Genomic DNA, 20,000 nt, shown 5'->3' on the forward strand with positions numbered 1-20,000 from the left:
ATATGTAAGCATCAACACTTTGAAGTCAATGCAGAAATGGATGGGCAGCCAATGCAGCATGGCCAGAGTAGGAGAGATATGTTGGTATTTTCTCACTCGAGTAAGGAGTCTGTCTGCCGTATTCTGCACCACCTGAAGTTTCCGCATCAGCTTCAAAGGGAGCCCCACGTAGAGCGTGTTACAGTAGTCTAATCTAGAGATTATGAGCGCATGTACTAAGGTAGTGAGCGCCCCTGTGTCTAGGTAAAGTCACAGCCGGGCAATCCGCCAAAGGTGGAAAAAGGCGGTGCAGACTACCGACGCCACCTGCGTTTCCATGGTGAGCGTTGGGTCCAGGTGTACCCCTAGGCTGTGGACCCCACTCTTCGTGGCCAGGGCCACCCCCCCAAACATGAGTGAGTTTCCCAAGCCACCATCCACAGGGCCACCCACCCTCAGAACTTCCGTCTTGTCCGGGTTCAGCCTCAGCCCATTCTCCTGCGTCCATTGAAGTACGGCCCCCAGGCAGCGCTGGAGGGACAGGACGGCATCATCTGCAGTTGGTGAAAAGGAGATGTAGAGCTGGGTGTCATCAGCATATTGATGACACAATGCTCCACACCCCCTGATGACCCCACCCAGCGGCCTCATATAGATGTTAAACAGCATTGGAGAAATAGTCGACCCCTGTGAAACCCCACATTTGAGACTCCACGGGGCCGAAATACTCTCCCCAAGCTGCACTCTCTGGGGGCGGTCCTCCAAGAAGGAACGGAACCAGGCCACAGCCAAGCCACCGATGCCTAACTCAGAGAGCCTCCCTAGGAGGATACTGTGGTCAACGGTATCGAAGACCGCCGAGATGTTGAGGAGGACCAACCAAGATATTTTACCCCTGTCGGCCTCCCTCAACAAGTCATCGTACAGGGCGACCAATGCCATCTCTGTACCGTGGCACGGCCTGAAGCCCGACTGAAATGGATCCAGGGCATCTGTTTCATCCAGATGTGCCTGAAGCTGGTCAGCCACCACGCTCTCAACCACTTTGCTCATGAAAGAAACATTGGTGACAGGCCTATAATTGCCAATTTTGTCGGCCGCCAAACTAGTTTTCTTTCTTATGGGCCTAATGAGTGTCTCCTTGAGGGCAGAGGGAAACCTGCCCTCAAGGAAAGACCTATTTATTATTGCAGTGGCCCATTCTGTTGTTATCGGCCTGGCTGCTTTGATTAGCCAGGCCGGGCAAGGGTCCAAGGAGGAGGTGGTGGCTCGACAGCGGTCAAGCACTCTGGCCACAGAATCAGGCGTGACAGGCTGAAAGGAGTCAAGGGTTATCAGGCTAGATGGAGCACTGGACATCTCTGCTCGACTCACTGTGTTCAAAAAAGGAGAGAGGTCCTTTTAGATTTGAAAAAGGCTTCAAACTGGTCAGGTGAAAAACTAGGGGGAGGCCTGTCATCCAGACCAGTTCTGGATAGGACGTGCACTATGCCAATATGATTGGAAATAACAGAGCTTAGAGCATTTATATTTCAGCCTACAGTTCCCAGGCTGGGACAACTAGCATGGACATTAGCCATGCTACCTAGAAAAGACTGGCAGATGTCATCCGAAAAGTAAAATTTCCAAGCTCTGGAGATATCAGCAGAGAACTCTGGGTGCACCTGAAAAGAACATCTGTTCATCTCCTCATCCTACCATCTGTTTACCTTCTCCTCTAGCAACATCTCACAAGAGAAAACACACAATCCAATGCCAGTGTGAGGCAAGCAGTAGCTGGAGAGGCAGAACAGGACGGGGGCATCTAGTCATGCAATGATGTCAGAACACGCCTTTTCCCTCTTGCTAGTTGCTGCTGGAGATTAGATGAGGGGAAGATACAGGTAGCTCATGGGAGCCCGTGGTAGTCTAGAGATTAGTATTAATCAGAAAAGTGGTGGTTCATTCCTGGGTGGCCCTCTTTGTGGGCATATAATACAGACATCTGAAACCCGATCTTCACCAAACAGGGAGGGATTGTAGAGAAGAGGCAGAAGAAAGCTCCCTGCAGTTTTGGTGTCTGTGGGTGCCTGGGGGGCATTTAATAGCCCAACAAATCCACAAATTAAAAAAATCACTAAAAAGCCATTGATTCATATTTGTTGGGGGAAATTGATTCATACGAATACAAATGAATGAATTAGATATTTTTGAATGAATTTGTTGGTTTGTTTTTTTTTTAATTGTTGCCCATCTCTGTGGTAGGTCTGTGTCTCCTGTATCATACTCCCTAGTTCTGACCTGACATAGCACAAAATGGATATTGTTCATAAACATGATTATAAACATGTGAAACGTGTACCATAACAAGAGTCTTTCTGCATTGCTTCTTAACTGCTGGGCTGCAGCCACTCATTGGTTCACACTATCCCCTTTGTGAGCTCCTGTAGGAAACTCTGACTTGTTTCGTTTTTCATATCTTTATAAGCCCTTAAATGATATTATGGCAAATAAATTAGAAATTGTGAGGGGGGGGTTAATAAAGACTACTGTACAAAGTAAGACCTTTAAAAAAATAGTCTCCGTCTGGATTTGTTTTATGAGGCAATACATCATTCCCTTATCAACAATGCATCCTTCTCCCAGTTTTCATAACTACAATGGGCGAGCTTCAAGGGCCTCTGCTTTCTTCAGCCAAGGCAGAGTGATGAATAGCTGCATTATTTGTTGTTATCCGACATGCATTCAGTTTTCTTTCCAGTGAAATCAATGGGCAAACTTTCACAAGTCACAACATGGCCAGGGGCCCGCCTTTTTGTGTCCACTACATGTACAAATGATTGCTATACATCTAGGAAAATGAGTTTTGAAATGCCATTAGGGGGCTCCTTAGACACACTGAGGAATTTGTGTATAATTGGCAAGGAAGATAAAGCTAAGGGGCTGAAGCGCCGGCATTTTTTTTAAAGCAGGAAAAGAAGAAGAGAAGAGTTAGTAAGAAGCTACATTTATAATCCCACAAGAAAAGTGAACTTTTGATATTTAAAAGGAGCCGGCAAGATGTTTCTATTTTAAACAATTTAAACCAAAAGTTCCTGTCACAATCTTAGATTGTAATGTAACAGTGAACCATGAACTACAGATGAGTGATGATTTTGTTCGGTTCATAAGAAATTAACAAAATTCGCATATTTCTTCAGGAACGTGATGGAAGGCACTTGAAAGTCCTGTGCTTCCTTTTTAAAAATTGTAATCTGGGAGGTATATGCCCATCCAGGTCAAAGCTTTTCTTGAGTGCTTTACCTCTTAAAAGTCTGCCTTTGAACTTCTGTGTATTTAACCCTGTTTACCACCTCATTTAGACTTGCCACTTCTTCTTATCTCTCCCCTCCCCCTTTTACTAGCCTTTTGCCCTTAATGGCTATGTGGAACGAAAGTATAATATGGCCCTATTTTATTTGGTCAGTTCTGCTGGTTGAAAATTTTGTTTAGTTCCCTTTCAATAAGGGAGCATACCAATATAATAGAGAGAGAATATCATAAATTTCCTTATGGAAAAGATGGAAGGAGATTAAACCTTTAAAAAAATTGTGGGAAAAGAGGAATTGACTGTTTCATCTGTTCCTATTGGGAAGTTTGAGAATGATGTCTCATGTCAGCTATGGAGTCACTCAGCCGCAGTTCTTCCTCTTTAATCTACATTAGGGGCACGAACACAGTCATAACCTGCTCTAAAGAGTTGTTGAGGTGATTACCTAGATATCATACAAATATTTTTAATACTCAACAGTTATTTTGTTGTGATCCTTGAAGAAATTTTCCCAGTGAGAGCACAATAGCTTCTTTCTCAGTTCACATCTATGTTATAATAGGTACAGATGTGAATCTCACAAGCTGTCACTGTAAGACTGAGGGGGGGGCTTTTCTCTTCACAGAGCGATTGCTCCGTGAAAAGTCTTTTTTCTTTGATAAATCTCACAAGATTTATTGCCAAATGCACTGACACCCCCCCCCAAAAAAGAGAGAAATCCTGAGCTACATAGAATTAACACAATTCCAGCATTAAATGGCATATTTCCTGAGCAAGATTCCTTGCAAAAGATGTGGAACTATGGCAGTTTCCTGCGCAAAAGGACAGGCATCAAATGAAACAGCAAAAACAAGAAACTGAAGCCTTGTTTTCATGGGAAGCTGGAAATCTCAGTAAGGCAAAGGGCAATCCTGGTGAGGAGTCTTGACATGAGGGCGGGATTTGGAAGATCACCAAGAATGAGAAATTTAACATTCCTTCTTAGAAGTTTTTGTTAAACCACGGCATAAAGACAATGGTGCTTGGCCATACCAAACTGCAATTCGGCTTTACTAGGTAATTTTATATAACTGTATTTTGTTTTTGTTTTTTCCCTGTAATTGTTCACATGCTAAGAATGAGAAACTCATTATTCCATGGAATGGAGATGGGCATCTCAATACCCAATGATCCATCATCTTCCATCCATTCATGATGGAATCCTTCTTTGTCTCCTGTTGGTAGCCAACTGTGGGGCACTTGAGAGGGAAACCACTCCCCCCCAGTTCCTTTTTCTCCCCTACTATAAAGGCAGGAATGACTTTGAAAAGATATGAGGATAGCTGAACAGAGCAGACGAGAGGGATACATTTCACAGTCTAATTCTAAATAAATAACCAAACTGCAGGACTACAATTCTCTAGTAAGATAATATTTTATAGAACTATATACTTACTGTAACAGCAGTCACATGGGAGAAAAGTTCATAGCCCTCAGTTTCTCAAAGCAAAGTTATCTAGACCTTTGCAAAATGTCTCTCGCCCACTTTTAGCTGGCTCCCCATATCTCTATGTATTTGCTGAAGATTATACGACAATAGCAAAACAAATTGTGACAAGAATCATTCAATACTAATTTAACAATAATGTTCTTGGTAAGTTTTTAGCCTGTGTTTTCTTTATCCTCTCCTTTTCTTTCTTTCTCTCTCTCTTTGCTCCAAATGCCTGGGATATTAATTTTCAAGCTAAACATGCCATTCTAATTGCAGATTTAAGCCTTGGATAATGAACCCTGTTTCATACAAATTTCATGTGACCTTTGATAAACAGTAAACTGATATGTATTATTCAAGAAATTGAAATTTAATAAAAAAGAAGGGAAATTGCTTTGCATAGATATGGGCTCTATGAGTGTGTGTGTGTGTTTTTAAAAGCATACTGCTCATTTGACTTAGGAGTTTACTTTATCAAACTCAGATATTAGTTTCAACATGCAATTTTACCAATCCCTAATGCTGATTATCACTGTTCAGACTGAATAGCCCAATTCCTCACTTCATGTTTACACAACTGTTTTGCTATTGGGCTGCCAGGTCTTCAGTCAGAGCTGTTAACCAGGGTGAGGCAACTGGAGCTTTGACCCAAGAGGCTGCAATTTACAAGACACACATTTTATTTTTATTTTTTATTTTTGCTGCTGAGGGGAACAGCTACAGCTTGAACAACTATTCTGATTTCTCCTCCTCAGTCCAGTTGTTTGTGGTAGGAAGGTGAATTAAAGAAGCTGCAGTGACAGTTCAGGCTTCAGGAGGCAGGGGGCTCTGTGCTGATGCTAAAATGACATCACCTGGTTGGAGCATCTTGGATGCAACATTGGGCTGTACTCAGCCACTGTCCTCCACTTTGCTTACAGTCCCACTCAATGATCTTGGATGTTTAGGGGCTCCTTCAGTTGGTGCAGCTGTTTGGAGTAGGGTCCGCCTAGTAAGGGCTGCCATCCTCCCCCAAGTGCCTGAATGTTACTTTTCCTTTCCATTGCTGCTTCTTTGCTTCTGGTCCTCTCTTTCCACTATCTTGCTGTTCCTCCTCTTCTTTTCAATCTGCTCCCCACCCTATTATTGTACAATGAGAAGCTATTTTTGCATGAAATGGGGGAGCTGTGGACAGTTGTCACCAGCACACTGGACATCAATGCCTCCTCAGGAGTCTTGGCATACCAAGGCCTGCTGCTTCCCCTCCTCATACATTCCCAGAGCAGAATCTGCACCCTCATTTCCTTCTGCTTCTCTTTCATGCCCTCGGTGGCATGCCCGTTGTGTTGTTTTCTTGCCTCAATTTTCCTTTGGATTTTTTCGGGGGTGGGGGGGATACCTTGCTTGCCATATGATGGTGGTGGGCTATCAGTCACTAAAATTAAATCAAACCAACATGAACTGAATTGTTGGTGGTAAGTCTCTCAGTTTCCTCCCTTCCTTGTGCTGACACGTATTTCCCTTGTTTTGTTTGTTTGGTATATTTCTCTACTGCTTACTTAGTGCAAACACTACTCTAAGCAGATTGCAATAAGACAACACAACAAACTCTCCACCCCATATACTAACATTAAACACATCTAAATAGTGAAGACAATAAATAAAAAGCCCAAATGATGGTGAAGCAGGGTAAACAAACAAGTTTAACTTAGGTGAGAATGTCTTTGCATCTTGAAACTAGGCATCCTCTTAAACGATGGGAGGGAGGAGGCCTGACATACTTCTGCTGGGACCCCATTTCATAAGGATAGGGCCCACCATCAACAATGCACAATTTCTGGTAACAGTCTTCTTTGGCTCCTTCACCATGGCAACCCAGAGAAGCCAAGCTTGTGAAGAACCTATGGTACAGGCTTACTGTATGTTCTGAAGGAGAAATGCTCTGACAGAACAGGGCCCCAAACCATGAAGGGCTTTGTATACTAAAACTAGTATCTTGTACCTGGCCTGGGAGACCATAGGAAGCCAGTGCAGGAGGATTAGAACTGGGGATATATGCTAGAACATATTAACACTCGACACCAGTCTGGGCCACCATATTCTGTACCCACTGTTCCATCCCAACTGGTGATCATTAGGAATGGGTCTTGCTTTAAAAACAAGAAAAGAAAGAAATTTCGCTTGCAAGGAAATATAACAAGGGACTGCCTTTTTCTTTTATATCAAAATTTGTCCCCCTTCCATGAAATAAATTAATATAGTTGTTATGTCATATATCAAGGGGCATGGGACATCTGTTTCTTATTTCCATTAAGCAACATTGTTGTCTTAAAATTAATACTGAATATTAAGAGAGAGAGCGAGAGTGGCGCACCTTTAATAGTCTCCTCTGTCTTCTTCCCACATATGCCAAATTTTTCATGTGAAGCAAGATTAAGAAATACAATAGTGAAGCCCTAGGTGTCAAAATTGTCAGTTATGACCCCGGGCCTTGGTATTTGTACCTCAATACCAGTTCACTAGACAGCTTAGAAACACAAAGGATGTACAATACAGTGTAATAAAGGTAAAGAACATAATCTATATGTATAATAGCAATGATTGTTCCTTTGTATTAATATGCCAGGTTGTTGTTTCTGGACCGCAAACTGCCTAGGTTATTGCATAGTGGCTCTCTGTGTGCATGTTCTGTGCTGTCAAGTTGGAACCAATTTATTGTGACTCTTATAGAGCTTTCAATGTAAGTGAGATATTTAAGAAGTGGTTTTACTAGTTCCACTCCCCCAGTCATCTTCCATGGCTGAGTGGGGATTCAAACCCTGTTCTCCACTCCTAGTCTGTCACTCTATCCACTGCACCACACTGGGAATCTCACAGTGGCTCTAGTCACAATATATTTATGGTTCTTGACTGCTTTTCTTGTTATCTTCCCTACAAAAAAACAAATGCATGACCTTATTTGGGCACAAACTAGGTTGGGGTCTGTGTATATGTTTTATTTTAAAGCAAAAAAAAAAAAATGGCTGAAGCTATGTCCTCAAAAGGAAGGAAATTCGGGCTATATGTCATTAACTGTCACTCCAAACACTATTGACAGGAGTGAGCTTTATAACGAGGATGATGCCATCACCCAAGGCTGTGCTGTGCCTGTTCCAAGGCAATAAACTTTCTAGAATCTCACCTCCCCCTCATTTCAGGGATCTTTAGGGATCCTCTTCATCCTGTGGCAGCTTTCGTGAGCCATGAAGTGAGAGACGGAATAACGTAAAGCTGGAAGCTCTCTGCTGCTGGTCCAGCCCCTGGTTTCAGATCTTGGCCTGAAAAATCTCAGGAAATGGGTCACTACTAGCTCCACAGTTGTAATGCTGGCAGTTGCTGCTGTTTAATTCATTTATTTTTGGTACATCAGATGTTTTTATCTTCTGTAAGCTGTTATGAGATCCCCATGGGCTTGGCATTGGATGATAAATTCTAGTAATTTTGTTTAAAAAAAATGATAAAAACCATTAGGAATCAAAATAAGATGGCAATCCAAGGGAATGAGTACTGTTGCTTAAAGTGGGAAGAAATCTGTGGATGTAAGGCCACAACTGTCCCCCCCCCCAAAAAAAAATGAAGTACCACTTTCTAAACAGGTGGGAATGAGAATTTTAGCACTGCTTTCCATAATGAGAAGAGATTGTTATTTGTCATATGCTGACATGATTCTCTGCATTTATGCAAGTGTATATGTGTGCGAGTGTGTTTGTGTGTGTGCATATGTGTGTGTGTGTGTGTGTGTATGTGTGTGTGTGTGAAAGAGAGAGAGAGAGAGAAAGAAAGACCCTGTCTACTCATTATTCTTATGCAGCTGGCCCAGTGTATAATTGCCTGTTTGCAAGCCACTCCAGTGTGATGGGAAGGAAGTCAGTTGATAAGAGTCCCTTGGCATCAACTTTCTCCTGTCAAGTGATTATATCTTGCCTGGGGCAGCATCACTTTCCACTTGAGAATTAACCGTTCTCATGAAGCAGTAGGGGCGATGGCCATTTTGAGTGAGGGTACAGCCTAGGGAGATGGGAAGCAAGAACCAAAATGGGTGCATAATAGGAAGGTCCAGGAGTTGTGTCCTGGCCATTGGAACGACACCTCATTTCAGCAGGCATGATGGCTGGATTCAAAGTGCTGCTCCAGGCATGCCCAAGGGCTTCTGTGTACCCCAGTGTGATTTCTGACTTCTTTTGTTGAACAACGGATCTTTCCATCACATACGACATACTGCACATTGTCGGGTGGGCAATTCATCTTTCTCTCTCTCTCTCTCTCTCTCTCTCTCTCTCTCTCTCTCTCTCTCCCTCCCCCTCCCTCCTTCTCTCTTTCAGTCCACTGGGGAATGGGCCTCAAGTGAGTGCAAGATGCATAGGAATACGTAATTGGCAATGCCTGATTATATTCAGAATCATAAAATCCATCCTTTTAATGTAATTGACCATGGCTACTTTTCAGTTTGGTCAAACAACCCCTGTTTTTAAGCAAGGTAATTGATGCTTTTGGCAGGCGTATCTAGGATATCAGAAAACTTAACACCTCCTGATTCTAGAGGGTAAATATCAGAGCCAATATTAAGCCTCTGTGTCTATGTATCTCTCTCTGTGCTAAAAAAAACTGACATCCTAAAACATGGGCCAAAACAAAACAAGTACATTTCACAATGAGGTTTGTGCAAGGTGACTGAAATTTTTTGCATAGTTCCCTGGAAATGCCATCAAAATAGTGATGCTTACTTCTGGCTGCAGGCGTTCCACTTGTACAACACATTAAGCATTAATAAAAGACATTCTGTCAACTAAAAGACTACCTTCAGTTTTTTATTTAGACCCGCAACAGCCTTGGAAAAATTGCTATCATTTCATCCAAGAAAAGGTGGGGGGAAAACTGCAAAGCCTTGATTTCTTTTCTTCTTTTTCTGACTTCTGTTGTTTCATTCCTTGCAAAACAGAAGTAAAACCCCAGAGCCTTGCTATCAGTCCACTAACCAGAGCACAGAAGTCTGTCAATGACCTGATATAGATGACAAATGATGTCATCACCCCTGCTGTAATAAAAAGTCCCAGAATGGCACTCCCTTGTATTCTTCCTTTACTACCACCCTTTTAGCTACTCCATTTTAAAGTAGTACAGTACACAGATATTAGATATCAGCAAATAGATATTCACCAGGGTAAAGCAATAGAACCTCCAGGTTTAGAAGCAGCCTACCTCACAAAAAGCAAGCTAGAGGCACGGTTTGAATGCCCAGCTTCTGGGCATTCGAGAGGCATTCCATAGAGTAAGTAACCATTAATAATCCTATTGTTATCACATAAACAATAATAAATAAACAGACTAAGTTTTTTTTAATGGCTCACTGTTGCTGGCAATGGGAGGCTTGACAACATATAGCTCTGAGATGATCCAGCAAAGCTGCTCTTATGTTTCTGCTTCTGTATGATTCAGACCTCTAAAAATTTTCTTGTATAGACTGCAGTGTCCCAAATTCCTCAGCCAAGATGCCTAATAGCTCATGTCCTTTGGCTGCTCAACTCCCTCACTGCTACGGCATCCCCCCTGCCCTGAGGGATGTATTTTCCACAGTAACATGTGTATGCATTTCCCTCCCCTTCCATACAAATTAGCAAAGAGCCTTTTTTTCTCATCACTTCCAATTCTAATTGGATGAAATGTTGTTGCTCCTGGAATGAGACTCAGGTTCATTTGTATTGACTTATTAGTACAAATACAGAGGGTTCTAACGAGTTTTTGTTCTGGTGACAGCTTACCACCGATACTACCTTTGGGACAAGGAGCTATCTCTTTTTATGTCAGCTTGCTTTATCGCTGACAGGTCAAAATGACAGATTGGTTTGGGCCTTCCCTTGAAGTCCCTTGTCTTGCTCAGCTTTGGTGCATATGCTGCACCCAACAGATACCACGGCTGAGCTCGGCTGCCTTCATTTAGCGGCCTGAACAGGTGCTGACAGATGAAGGAGGTGACAGGCCGCCTGACTGTCGAAGCAGGAAGATACAGTTACATGTGAATTCAATGTCTTTTTAAAAGACCTGAATAACTGCAATTGTGTGTGAGGGTCACCTCTGGACTCAGTTATCATACGGAAGAAAAGAGAAACCCAGCCTTTGTACAATTCAGGCACTAGGTCCTTTGGCAAGCTGATTTCCTCGGAATGTCTGGCCAGCAAGATCCTGAACTGTTGTCATGAAATGGTGAATGAGAAGCTAACGTTAACACCTCTTAGACTGCAGGTGCATGCCGGGTATGGTTTTGAAGTTTTCAAGTCTTAGGAAGCGAATTGACTTGACCAAGGAAAACAAAAGTTTGATCCTTAACTCTTTACTTGGAAGAAAGTTCAGCAAGAGGCAATAGGACACATTTCTACATAATCTGGTTAGGGTTGGCCTCTTAATCTATCCTTCCTTCTTACTGTTTTCCAACAGAGACTCACAGGAATTCATTTTGGGTGGTTTATTTGCCATTTTATTCGCGAAGGCTTTCACAGCTGGGATCTAATGGTTGTTGTGGGTTTTTCGGGCTCTTTGGCAGTGTTCTGAAGGTTGTTTTTCCTAACGTTTCACCAGACTCTGTGGCCGGCATCTTCAGAGGACAGCACTCTGTGCTCTGGTGTAGTTGGCTTGGAAGTGCAGCATTTATGGCTGTGAGATAGGCTTTTGTCTTTTTCTGTAGATGGGTGATTAGTGTGTCTTGTTGTGGGTGTAATTGTGATAAGAAGAGATTATCTGTCACTGTGGTTGATGGGTGTCATTAGCTGATCTTTTGTGTGTGGTGATCCCCTGTCCTTGTGGCTGGGTAGAGTTCGTTGACCTTTTGCAAGCTGTATTTTTGAGAGCTGGGAGCCAAGTTTTGTTGAGCTTCACACTTTCCTCTTTTTTGTTGAAGTTTTGCTGGTGCTTGTGGATTTCAATGGCTTCTCTGTGCAGTCTGACGTAATGATTGCTGGTATTGTCCAGTATTTCAGTATTTTTAAATAGAATTTCATGTCCAGTTTGTTTTAGGGCATGTTCAGCTACTGCAGATTTTTCTGGTTGTTTTAGTCTGCAGTGTCTCTCATGTTCTTTGATTCTGGTGTGGATTCTGGTGTGGATGTGTGAAGCTCAACAAAACTTGGCTCCCAGCTCTCAAAAATACAGCGTGCAAAAGGTCAACAAACTCTACCCAGCCACAAGGACAGGGGATCAGTAGACAGGTTACTGTACCAGGATCTCAATATTGGGCCAATATCCTGTTTCCTAAACATAGAGTAAAGGATGATTGCACAAACCCTCCCAGTCTCAGGTACACTTCCTATCATGCAACCAGATGTGTGACTGGCCTTGCAAACAGTGCAAGGATAGGCACATGACTAGGAGCCTACTGGTGTGTGTGTGTGTGTGTGTGTGTGTGTGTGTAGGCTTACGTGATTGCCCTTCCACCCTGCATTTAGATAAAATGATACTGGTCTGAGGATGTGGTTAATTGAATTGTCTGCTTAGTTGTGCATTGTGAAGATAAACACATGAGGGAATCTTCTGTTGTCAAATGGGAACACAACTGCTCTGTGGAAGTAACTGCCATGTAAAGTGCACTCACCCCCTGGCTCACACACTGTTTTCTGTTTATTCCCTCTTGTACAAGTGATGAGAAAAGAGGACTTGCGCAGAATTGACTATTCTGCATGCTCTTCACAACAGGCAGGATGCTGGTCATGAGAGGGGCAGCACATTAGCCCAGTGCCCTTTGTTGCCACTCTTTTCACACAAAAAGTGGTGACTTGAAGCCCCCGGTATAAAAGCTCTCCATGTGAACTTTCTCCATTTTGCAGAGAAGTTCCTTATTTATTTATTTATTTATTTATTTATTTATTTATTTATTTATTTATTTATTTATTTATTTATTTATTTATTTATTTATTTATTTATTTATTTATACCCCACACCATCTGGCAACCAGGCCATTCTGGGCAGATAACAACAACACAATATCAAAACACTTAGATAGAAGAGCCACTCAAGAAATAGATTTTTGTGTAAAGCAAAGAGTGATGAAGGTGGCTAGGACTTATTTTCACTGTATTTACAACACCTAATTGGAGAATGAAGAAGTAATATATGTTAAAGAGGAAAAAACATCTTTTTTCCTCTCTCTCTCTCTCTCTCTCTCTCTTTCTCTTTCTCTCGTATGATAAAGGAAAATGCAACATATGCTTCTCTAAGTGATTTTTAATTATCTGGAAACAACCAGAGTGTTAATCAAATTGGAAGGCACTAGAAACTGGAAAATTCCATCACCACCATGTCCTCCTTTAATTCATTTGGTAATATGGAACAGACCAACATTCCTTGGAAACGTGAACGGCATTGCTTTATTCATGTTGGTTTTTCTTTTTCCTTTCGGAGCTTTTTTTAAACATTTGTCCAATTCTTTTCTTCCTTCTTCTTCCATGTGAAACACTTTCAAAAAGGAGGCAGAACAGTGATTCAAGTTTCACTAGAACATCCTACACCATACATTAGTACTTCCAAGAATTCTAACATTATATTAATGCCCTCCAGCTCATTTCCTATTTCCTTGCCAAAATGTTTCTTATGTGGATTGTAAAGCATATACATTCTTCGTACAGTTTGGGTTATTTTATATGTATGGTAAATTTTTACTGTATTGGTTGTCTATAAAGAGCTGCTACTTCAGTTAAGACTTGAAGAGTTTTTAAATCTGTGTTTCAAAATAAAAGCCACAGGAATATTTGAAATCTACTCATTATAGAATTTCAATTATGGGAATTCCTATTACTTTGTGATGCAACCATTCTTGTATGGTGGAAACTCATAACTGATTTTACCTACTCAATATGTCTGTATATCAATTGGAAATGATGTAATTCTGGATGGATGCACATTTCTATAAAACTCTTCTCTTCCCTCAGCAGCATTTAGTGACATACTGTAAGTATCTATTCAGATGTGTTTATACGTGCCTACTCATGTGATGTGAGACTCTCTCAATTTTGATTTTAATTAATTTTAATTTTCTTGAACCCCACCTACACTTTTTTCTCTTCCTAATGTTTGTTCTAGTATAGTTAGCTAATTGTGTGCCATCAAGAACCAACTTTTAGTGACCCTAAAAGGGCTTTCAAGATACTTGAGATATTTAAGGAGTGGTTTTACCAGTTCCACACCCTCATTGAGTTTCCATGACCAAGTGTGAATTTGAACCCTTGTATCCAGAGCCCTAATACATCATTCTATCCTCAACACTACACTGTGTTGTTTTAATATAGGCATCTATTTATGTAATTTAATGTACCCATTCTAAAATTCCCTGTATTTCAATGATTTTTTAAAATTATGCCCATTGCAACCATCCTCAGTTTAAAATGTGTGCCGTGTTTTATGCATGTTTAATTTTTGTTTTATTTTATATATATAAAGTTCTCAACTTCTCTGAAATAGCCCGTGGACATTTGGTGAACTCTTTAAGATGGGGTGTGCTTTCTTATTAAAAGTCTCAAGGTGCTAACAGGCTACATTGCTCAAGACTGTCATATCCAACAAAACCATTTCCCGTTTCTACTCAGTAGTAGCAACAATGTCCACCCTACTTCTGAATCAGTCTGCAAATATTTTCCATATTTTTTTAAATTAAATTTGCCCACATTTTAATATGCAATTGTCCCTAAAAGACACACTTTTGGAAGCACTTTTCTTTAACAAGTCTTTTTGTACACTGTTCTCCCAAATGCACACATTTCTTAGAGCAATTTTGTCTAAATTGACCCTTGCTGTGTGCATGCTTGTACTGGTGAGTTACACCACAGTGTTGCAAGAAACATGAAAACTGAAGGATAACTACACTGCATTGGACATGTTAGCTGAGGAGGAGTTAATTAGGTTAGCTATGTTAGAATCTGGGCCAAACAACATTCACACACACCCCTTGCTACTCAGAAGTAAGTTCAATGGTACATCATCATCATAGTAATATCTGTTAATTATTTGCATCTGTTGATTATGCTCTGAAAATCTTGCCACAGCATTAGCGAATGATGAAGTAACAGAACAAATTTCTCTAAGCTAAGATGAGCAACAAGGATGTTCTTTCTCTCCAATTTTATTTGATGTGGTTATAGAATTTCTGGTGAATGCTATCAGGGAAGATGACTTAATGCAGGGTATAGGCCAAAAAAGATTAATATATTTGCTGATGACAAACTGCTAACGATTCAGGGCCCATTTAAGTTTGTGGATCATATAAAAGTCCATTCGAAAGACTTTGGAGGAAGTTATTGGCCTGCAAATAATTTGAAGAGATCAGAAATGATGTTGTTTAATTGTAATAATGAGGAGAAAGCACCGATAAAAGAAGAATTGAACATTAAGACAATGAAAAGTAACAAAAACTTACAAAAAAATTACAGGATTTAAATAATCCTGGACTCGCTTTGGGTACTTTTGAGGAGAGAAGTGGAGTAAAAATATTTTAAATAAATAAATACATTGAGAAATTGATATTAAAAGTGGAAAATAAATAAAAGGAACATAGAAAGATTAGATTATCCTGGTTTGATCCAAAATGCATTGTGTAAAATGAAAAATTTGCCAGATAATTTTATTTTATTTTATTTTGGATGTTACCATTATTGATAAGGGAGGCAGAAATAAAAGAATGCCACAGTATGGTTAATAAATTGTATAATGGTATCAGCCTCAAAAAGAGGGAGAGTTGGGTCTTACTAGTATTTTAAATAAATGAAATAAAAGAATAAATATTTTACCCTGCCTTTCTCCTTAAAAGGACCCAAGGTGGCTTGCATAATTAAAAGTACAATATCTAACAGCTAAAAAACAATAAGAATACAAGTATTAAAAAAGAATTAAACAAGTATTATAATGAAACAGTAAATAAAATCAATTCTAAAACACATCTAAAAGCATATAATAACAACAACAACAACAACAACATCTTATTATTTAGCTAAGCAGTTATGATTTGTTCCAGATATTATATCCTCTCCAGAGACTTTGATTTGTTTTAACTTGGAAAGGCAAGACCTAAAGGGCGATTTATTTGTTTGTTTGTTTGTTTGTTTATATTGCAAAAACAGAACAATATAAGAGAATATTCTCTTTAAGAAAAATAATAAGATTTGCATAGAAGTGTTGGAAAATCTCTTTTTGAAAAACACGTTGCAAATCTGGACTAAACACAGACAAATAATTTCCCCTTTAATTCTCCTGTTATACCTGTAATTGAATTAGAGAAGTTTCCAGAATACTCGAAAGATTTTTTTTTCAGAGTGTATTAAAAATGAAACATGTATAAGGATCAAAAGACTGGTTGGGGGGAAATGAACTGTAAAGAAAAAACAAAGGAAAATTAGGAGAGAAGATAACATGAATTAATATGATTCAGTTAGATCAAGTTGGCAAATGCTGGAGTTGATGAAGTTTGAGGAAATCATGATTCAAAGAGAGATGGTGGGAAAAATTATAAGATATTGTTGAGGTAGAAAATCATAAAGAAGGTCTTAAGACATTATGGAAAACAGATCTGAATAAGGAAATAAGTAACGACACATGGATTAGCATATGTAGAAAAGAATTTTAGAATCCATGTCTATGAGAATAAATTGACTTGGAGATGATATTTGACATCTGTGAAATTAAATATTATGGATTCAAGATGTGGACAGGATGTAGGTACTGTTTCATATGTGGTGGGATTGTGAAGCAGTATTGAAATTTTGGAAGCTGTTATTTAAAGAAATGGGAAAAAATTGTGAATGTAACATTAGCATTCTCCCCAAAAAACTGCATGGTTATCTATTTTTGACAAAGAAAAGTGGGACTGGGCTAAAAAAAAGTGTTAATTGTGAATTTGGTGATGACTGCCAGATTAGTGATTGCAAGAAATTGGAAGCTTAAATACATGTTTCAATTAAGTGAATGGTACAACAAAGTGTGGGGATTAGCAATTAATGACAAGTTGATGTGTGCCATTGGAAAAAAAAGAGGGATTCTTACAGGAGAATAAGTTGTTATATGGCAAGTTTTATATATATATATATATAAACTATGTATTATTTGATAAATAGGTGAAACATCTGGGATTGGTCCTAACAAAACGGGATCTGACCACAGTGATCCATTCAACCAGGCTGGATGTCTGCAACACACAGTATTTGGCAATACATTTGAAGACAGTTCAGGATCTTCCATTTGTTCAGATTCAGTCTATAGGCGGCTCATGACTAGAGTGCAGGGGGTTACCTCTGAAATGTGAGGACAAGGCACACACACCTGACATTGATCCACAAACTGCCCCTATTCTACAACTAGTTTACTACATGATACTGAGAGTTAGGAACATACCTTAATGGTTTTTTATTGGCTATCAATTCATTTCCTGGCATAACTCAAGGTGTTGCTGACTCCTCCTTCTCATTATTTTCAGTTATTAATATCTTCGTTGACCCTGTTTTCACAAAGTGATCCAGTCTTCTGTGTCAAGGTGAGTTTACAATGGAACAGGGCAGACTTGTCTGTGGCATCTTCCTTATAGATTTTCTTCTGTCTGTTCTCTTTGCACCCTTCCTGACAGCTGAAATTATTAATATAGTCACTGCACTTTAATGGGAGACAAGTACTTGTTCTTTAACCTGATTTTCTCTTGATGTTTTAAATCTTACAGTGATCGGGATATTTGTATAACTAGCATGTGATTGTGTTAAAAACTTGGAAATTTTCACGTTTCCATTTTCAGGACCTGAATCCATCTTTACAAGACATTGATCCCTAACAATGTATGTTCGAGTATTAAACTGTGGTTAAATATTTTGGTCAATGTGTTTGAGGAACTGGATTGTAGTCTAGGATAGCTCACATTGAAATGAATCTGTTACTCTTTAAAGTGCTGCCGTACTATTGTTTATATTTTGTGTTTTTTTACACATATTTTCGATCTGTTTCAGTTACATACTTGCTGCTGCTGCTACTGCAGTGCCATGGTTTTAAGGCTGGAATTGTGTTTTGCATTATGTACTGTTGATTTTAATGATGTCATGAGCTGCCTCAGAAATTACAGCTGAGAGAGAGAGGATGTCGGAAATAAGTAAATAAATGTTGGGAAATGAGAGAGGAGTTTCAGCACATTTAAGTACACGTATTTATACACATGTTTCAGTTTGCAAAGAGGTTTAAAAGGTAAGCCCAAGGCTTCATGTAAATGATAGGATATGGAGAAAGAGGGAGGGGAAAGGCGAATCTAAGGTTGGACACGTCATGTGTTTCCAGACTATCCATTTTACACATGTTTAATTAGAAGCCAATTGTATTCTGCTCTAATCTTCGCTTTTAAAAAAATCCACATGAGAATTTGCATTTGCATGTTACGTAAATATTATTTTAAGCATCTTTTCTGACATTATGTGTATGTCTACATTTGTACTCCTCTCACAGGGCATATTTCAAGATATATTTCAGTCTAAGATAAGACCTTTGAAATATGTAATAGTTCAGTACGTTATGTTTTTTCCAACACACACACACACACACACACACACACACACACACACACACACACATTTGCTGGAAAAAACATACAGTACATATACAATATGTTTCAATGTATATTTTTAAAAATGGCAATGAAACATTTACAGAAGGGCAACAGATGGATCAGTGGATACTCAACTGCATCTTAGTCTGGAAGGTTTAGATGGCAGACTGCTGTTGGGGGGGGCAGAGGATCCTTTGGGTTCTTGGTGGCTTATCTTGTCATGCTGGCACTTCCCTATTTCCATGGTGACCTGGTAACTGACTTAATTCCTGAGGCATCATGTACAAACCAGGGGCAACTGCCATGAAAATAGGGTGGCTATCATGCTCCTCCCTCCATGTTTTGCATATTAAATCATCTTTCGGGGTATTGTTGAAAAACAAGAGGGTGGCTACCAGGACCTAGTAAAAAATGTTTCAAAGTTAGTCTCTACAGAAGCCCCAATGGGGATGTGCAGACCTTGACAGCTGTGTGAGAAAGCCATTGTGGTGGTCTTGGGCCCATCCATATTGTGTGAAATCCGTGGAGAATATACAATCTCCTAGAGCAACAAGCAATAGAGGAGGCTGAGTTTTAAAGTCCAATTTCTCATATCACTTAAGATAGAAAACAAATACTTCTGTGCTTTTAACCACAATGACTCTGGTGCAGCATTTTAACATTTGTCTCACTCGTCGAGCAAAGACGTGTATGTAGTGAGCTCTGTCCATTTTACAATCAACATTCTTTTCCGTGCTTTTGATTAAAATTTAATAAAAAGGTTTCAGCGAGGTGAAGACTTGTCAAGAGCAGGTGAGGAAAGATCAACATTTACTCAGTCCAAGTTTAATCCAGTCACTTCCCACCCACCCCTCCTTCTCATATTCCTCATTCATACCCAAAGGCCAGACTGTGCTCTCCAGTCCTGAAAGAAAACAAGCCTTATGGCACAGTCTCTCACTAAGCTAAGAGATGGGAGTGGGGCTGAGGATGGGGGCAGGGTGGCAGAGGGAGGCAAGAGGTCCAACTTTGCAAGACCTGGAGGGGGCTGGAAACTTATTTTACATCCCTCTGCCATTCACAACTCACCTATTTAAACCAGGACCTTTTCTTTGAAAGAGAAAATATAACATTCCATTAAGGTCATAATGCCATTTTCTTAAAACAGAGAGCACAGGAGAGAGGGAGAGAGAACCCCAGTACAGTAAAAATTCAAGAAAACAGAGTTTAGCAAGGATCAATTGTGAGCCAAAGTAAACCAAGAAATCCAGTACTGTACCAAGTCCCAGTGAGATTGCGGAGTTCAAGGCTAAGCAGATTATTTAGGTCAGACAAATTTTTTGCACTCGCTTTAAGTCTCCGGGTGCTCCTTCACTTCATAGAAAAGAAGGCTGGGGAAATTATCACATTAACATTTCACACGAGTACAAGGGGAGGAGAAAGGGGGAAATGAGCATGAGCAGCTGAGAACAAAATATTTTCAGGAAGAATGAAAGAAGGATGATGATTTGCTCTGTAGAGGTATTTTATATTTTTAATTTTTTATCAATGAATTAAAATAGAATTTGTAACTACGGTGACCATGTGTGCTTTTGAGGCATGGCTATGAACTAAAAATACACACGTGTAAAGATATTTAAACTTGAGAACAAGTGAATCCTGGCAGATTGACACCAACAACAAATACAGAGCATTACAAAAAATTGCATGTGATG

Source organism: Pogona vitticeps, chromosome 4 (assembly GCF_051106095.1).
Source record: "Pogona vitticeps strain Pit_001003342236 chromosome 4, PviZW2.1, whole genome shotgun sequence".
In the NCBI taxonomy this organism is placed as follows: domain Eukaryota; kingdom Metazoa; phylum Chordata; class Lepidosauria; order Squamata; family Agamidae; genus Pogona; species Pogona vitticeps.